The sequence below is a fragment of the Echinops telfairi genome, unplaced genomic scaffold, assembly GCF_000313985.2.
Source record: "Echinops telfairi isolate 266 unplaced genomic scaffold, ASM31398v2 ScPeMD7_2010;HRSCAF=2546, whole genome shotgun sequence".
Lineage (NCBI taxonomy): Eukaryota > Metazoa > Chordata > Mammalia > Afrosoricida > Tenrecidae > Echinops > Echinops telfairi.
In genome coordinates, this window is record NW_022105908.1 from 6,789,486 (window position 1) to 6,795,328 (window position 5,843).

Sequence of the window (5,843 nt, forward strand, 5' to 3'; positions counted from 1 at the left end):
GCCAAGGCTGGACATCTGTGTTCCAGACGCCTGCTGCATGCCTTGGGGGTCGTTTTTAAGGACTTCAAAATGAAAACACAGACCACCTGCAGGCTTGGAGCCCCTTGCTGAGAAGAGCTGGACGGAAGCACAAGGCACAGGGAAAGGGAGGGGCCTGGGGAAGGCAGGCCAGCCTACCGGGATCCAGCTTTAAAGTCCCCCTGGGGCCTGGCAGCCTGGGCAGTGGCAGAGACTGGAGCCACCCCTGGAGGCAGACAAACCCATTCTTGCCCCCTAGCCAGGCTGAGCAAATTGGAAGTGGGGAGGGGGGAGGTACCCAGTTACTCCCCTCCCCACCTTCCCATCAGATGATTTGTCTGTTTGGACCCCCACAGAATGGTCCCTGGGAGAAAGACGGGGCTATTGACTTAGGTAAAGCTGACAGCCTTGGAAACAAGCCCTCTACGGCAGTCCTGTGCTGTCCCACACTGTCGCTGTGCATCAGAATCAACTTGACAGGAATGGGTTTGGTTTGGGGTTAAACTCATTTATAGCCATAACATGCTTCATTATCTCAGTGTTTAATGCCACCCTTTCTGAGCTAAGGAAGCTTCGTCGCTGAGGAAACCGTAACTCTCCAGGACAGTGGTGCCCCTGTGATTTCCTTTGCTTTCTCTCTCAAAATGTATGCCTCCTCCCAGCTGTCTGCTGGGCACAAGCTTCTCCTTTCTACATCAATCTTCATCTCTCTCCCTCCCCCTGGGCTCCTCCTCCCTCTTCCAGATAACTGCACTAGATTGGATCATCAACTAGTCTATTGTTGGTTCTGTGAAAGAACTCAAGACCCAGGTTTAATCCCCAGCCACCGCCTATCTGTCAGTAGACGCTACTGTGTTGCTACGATGCTACACAGGTTTTAGAGAAGCTTTTAGGCTCAGAACTAGGGGAAGAGGCCTAGAGACCTACTTCCAAAACTCAGCTCATGGAAACCCTATGGATCACAAGAGTCCCGATCCACAAGAGTCCGATCATGTTCTTCTTGTTGTTAGGGCCATCGAGTCGGTTCTGGCCCAACCCTGTGTACTACAGAACGAAACACTGCCTGGTCCTACCCTAGCCTCTCAGTTGTTCCTGTGTTTGAGCCCACCATTCCTCGAGTCCATTGTTGGAGCCACGACGTCAGTCCATCGCTTTGTTGGTGCCCTACACTGTACCAAGCATGATGTCCTTCTCCAGGGACGGGTCTCTCCTAACAATACGTCTAAAGTACATGAGGCGCAGTCTCACCATTATTGCCTCAAAGGAGCATTCTGGCTGTACTTCTCCCAATACGATCTGTTTGCTCCTTTGACAGCCCATGGTACTTTAAATATTCTTTGGCAACACCATACTTGAAATGCATTGATTGTTCTTCCGTCGGTCTTATTCAATATCCAACTTTTCACAAGCATATGAAGCCACTGAAAATACCGTGGCTTCTGTCAGGAGCACCTTCATCCTCAAAGCAACATCTTTGCTTGACAACACTTTAAGAGGTCGTATGCGCAGATTTACCCAATGCCATGCATCATTTGATCTCGTGACTCTGGCTTCCAAGAGCATTGATTGTGGACCCAAGCAGAATGAAATCCTTAACTTCAATCTTTTCTCTGCTCATCATGATGTTACCTCTAAGTCCAGTTGTGAGGACTTTGGTTTTCTTGAGGTTGGGTTGTAATCCATACTGAGGGCTGCCGTCCTGGATCTTCCTCAGCAAGTGCTTCACGTTTCACCAGGCAAGGTTGTGTCATCTGCATATCGCAGGTTGTTAATAAGCCTCCCTCCAATCCTGATGCCAGATTCTTCTTCATGTGATACAGCTTCTCTGAGGATGGGGAGAGTGAAGTGCTTGAGAATGTTCCTTTCTGTTGTGCCTGAGGTCCCCATGAACTTGACTGCAACCAGCAACATATATTGTTGGTGCTATCAAATGAATGCCCCAAAGCCACTTAAACAACATCCTCTTGACCTGCACATATCCTCACACAGTGGCTTCCTGATTTTGCATCCAATCAAGACCAGGCTTGACAGATGGGCATTGGGCCTCCACTCAAGTACTCCCTCAATGCAAGAATGCTTTGTTCTATTAAACTGGCATTCCATGATGCTCACCTTCCTGACACAATCGCCGAAGACAAAGCGGGCGCATAAGCAAATGTGGTGAAGAAAGCTGATGCAGCCCGGCTATCAAAAGATATAGCGTCTGGGGTCTAAAAGACTTGAAGGTAAACAAGTGGCCATCTAGCTGAGAAGCAACAAAGCCCACATGGAAGAAGCACACCAGCCTGCATGATCACTAGGTGTCACAGGGATCAGGTATCAGGCATCAAAGAACAAAAAATCATATCATTGTGAATGAGGGGGGCGTGCAGAGTGGGGACACACAGGCCATCTGTAGGCAACTGGACGTCCCCTTATGGAAGGGTCTTGGGGAGGAGACAAGCCAGTCAGGGTGCAGTGTAGCAATGATGAAACATACAACTTTCCTCTAGTTCCTAAATGCTTCCTCCTCCCCTTCCCCCCACTATCATGATCCCAATTCTGCCTTACAAATCTGGCTAGACCAGAGGATGTAAACTGGTACAGATAGGAACTGGAAACACAGGGAATCCAGGACAGATGATCCCTTCAGGATCAATGGTGAGAGTGGTGATACCGGGAGGGTGGGGTGGAAAGGGGGAACCGATTAGAGGGATCTACATATAACTGCCTCCCTGGGGGATGGCCAACAGGAAAGTGAGTGAAAGGAGACGTCGGACAGTGTAAGATAAGACAAAATAATAATTTACGGATTATCAAGGGTTCATGAGGGAGGGGAAAGCGGGGAGGGAGGGGAAAATGAGCTGATGCCAGGGGCTTATGTGGAGAACAAATGTTTTGCGAATGATGAGGGCAACGAATGTACAAATGTGCTTTACACAATTGATGTATGTATGGATTGTGATAAGAGTTGTATGAGCCCCCAATAAAATGATTTAAAAAAAAAGATCAGGCTGGAGACATAACCAGAAGGAAGATTTCCCACGCAGCTTCCTTTTCCACTGGGACGGACACCCTGCTGCAGCAGTGCTGGCTCGCATATGCCCGGTGACTGAACTCGCTTGAGCTGAGAACCATTTGGGGGCAAGGGATCCTACAGGAAGCCTTTCCGGGGGGCCCAGCCCCGACTCTGGGAGAAGACTGCAAAGGGGAGCATATCAGGAACAAGGACTCCACGGAGCCCAGGGCTGGCCAAAAGCAGCACGTTGATTTCAAGCAGGGATGGTCGTGGGGGACCCCTAGCTATATCCCCTTTCTCCTTCCACCTGGTTTATCCCCTGGGGAAATGCCCCCTCTGTCTTGATCTGGTCCCGTTGTGTCGGAGGGCTATCAAAGCAAAGTACCCCACATTGTGTGGCCCGCAGACTGTGACCACAGACATGTATTCTCTCATCTTTCTGGAGGCCAGACATCCAAAATCCAGATGCTGGCAGGACCGTACACTCTCAAACGGCTGTCTCCTCTGAGGTCCGTGGTTTGGGCAAGTTGCTTCACTCTCTGTCTTTAATAGCCTTTTCTGCACTTGTCTTCCTCAGGTGTCTCTCTTAAGGGCACCCATCACTGGATTTGGGGCCCAGGTGGGTAATCCAGAATGAGCCGTCATTTCATGAACCCTAACTTAATTGCATCTGCAAGCTCTTTTCTCACATAAGGTCGTGTACACAGGTTCCTGGGATTGGGGCGTGGCAATATCTTTTAGGGCAGCCCCCATCCATCCAGCATGCTACCATATTTTATGTGAATAGCATTCTGGTATTACAAGGTCTTTTTTGCCAGGTGGGCACGTGCTTAGAAAGCACCAGGAGCTCAAGGTAGTGGTTGAGGGAGGGAGGACACAGTTGGAAAAATGTACAGCACCTGTGTGATTTGTGTGAGCGACATATGTTTCTGGGCATCCTTTTCCTCCCCCGTGGCACTTAAAGGGCTTCCCCCCCACCCCCTTTTTTCAGCCCACAGTTTCCTAGAAAAGCCAGCTTGACCGCATGGCATGGTAACTGAGAGATGCGCTGGCTGCTCTCCAGGTGGCTTCTCTGGCTGCATTTCCCTAACAACACCTGGCAGCTGCTTCTCTCCTCTGAGAATTTTTCCGGAACAAAAGCCAAATGTCACTGGGGAGGGGGTGGGGTGGGGGGTGGGGGTGGGAGGACAGGGCAGTGCCCAGCTCAGGGACCAGCAGAGGCGTGGTCCTGCCCAGGCCTTGCTCCCTCCCTCAGGCGCTCTGTGATGTTCTGGAGCCAGGAAGAGAAAAGGAGCCCGTACGGCTTCCTGCCTGCCCTCTGGACTCTAATTAATTTCCTTTGGGTGGACTGTGTTTGATTACAGCCTCATTAAGTAGCTTTGCCCTTTGAGCTCGGCTAGTTTCAATATAGAAACCATCTACCTCTGCTGGTTAATATTCAGGGCTTGCTGCTTCCCTGGTTTCCCTCGCACTGTGGCAAAAACTGTAGTCATGCCTGAAGAAGGGGCACAAAACAGGCTCATTTCCCACAAGGGAATGGGCAAACCCTGCGTGCATTTAAAAGGCACTCAGCCCTCTCATTCTATGAACCAGGGAGACACCTGCACCATCTGCTAGTCTCCTGCTTCTGCTGCCACCACTTCCCTGTCACTGCTTCTCACCACCCTCTCCAACTCCACTGTTACAACGACCTCTGGCTCCTGGGTCAAAGAGGCTCTCCGCACAGAGGTCCCAGGTCCGTAGGTCCCAGTCCACTCCTAGCTCTTCTTTCTTAGTGGCAGTGACATCCTCCCTCTCCACCTGTGCCATGGCTCCTTTTAAGCCTAGTGGGATGACAAAATTCCCCATTCCCCATAGGAGGGCTCCATGCACCTTATTTGCATGGCTCCACCCCCACAAGAGTACGCTCCTCCTCATTGGTATTATTAGCAAGCTATCCCATCCTCTTGGTGAATCACAAGCACCTCATTTGTACAGTCCCACCTATTCCTTTGGTGGAAGTTGCAAGACCATAGTAGGGAAGGCCAGCACACCAAACAGTTTGGTGGACCGTCTGGGAGGAGTGCCTTCTCTCTGTAAGACAGACAGAGCTAGGCCAAGAGAAGAACAATCCATGCTTCCCTCAGGAATCCAAAACCTCTCAAGAAAGGTAACCAGTTGGCATAAGTCAACCCTGACTGCAGGTGTGTCAGAGTAGAATGGTGTTCTCTAGCGTCTGTAATGGCTGATTCCTTAGAAGTAGATTGCAAGGGCTTTCTCCCAAAGTGCCTCTGGGTGGACTTCAGTCTTCAACCTTTCAGTTATCTGTCCAACACATTCACTGTTTGCTGCACCCTGAGACTCAAAAACAGTGGTTCTCAACCTGTGGGTTGCAACCCCTTTGAGGGTCGAACAACCCTTTCACGGGGGTTGCCCAATTCTTAACAGTAGCAAAATGACAGTTATGAAGTAGCAATGAAAATAATTTTATGGTTGGGGGGTCACCACAACATGAACTGTATGAAAGGGTCGCGGCCATCCCTCACTGACCCATAGTCCTACAGGGGACAACACTGGAGACACGGTGTGGGAATTTCGCCCAATCTGACCCCACACACTGAGGAAAACACTCAGGGCGTGCAACAGGACAGCAGAGGGAACAGAGGAAGGAAGTCCCGAGGGAATATGAAAAATAGACTTTGGGACCAGGATGTGGCGCTCCATCAGACTGACCAGAAAACACTCCTAAAGGTCAAGAAACAGACCTTGAACTATTTACAAGCTTTTCTTTTTGTTGTTGTTTTGTTTCGTTCCATCTTGTTTCTGTGCATATTATTATCTCTGCAGC

General features: G+C 50.1%; 1 protein-coding gene across 1 annotated transcript in view; it reads left to right on the top strand.

The window, feature by feature from the left end:
• Nucleotides 1-5,843, top strand: part of LRRC75A (leucine rich repeat containing 75A) — a gene marked incomplete at its 5' end in the record, with an annotated part of 59,974 nt that overhangs the window by 24,880 nt on the left and 29,251 nt on the right. The gene's annotated exons all lie outside the window — the stretch shown is intronic.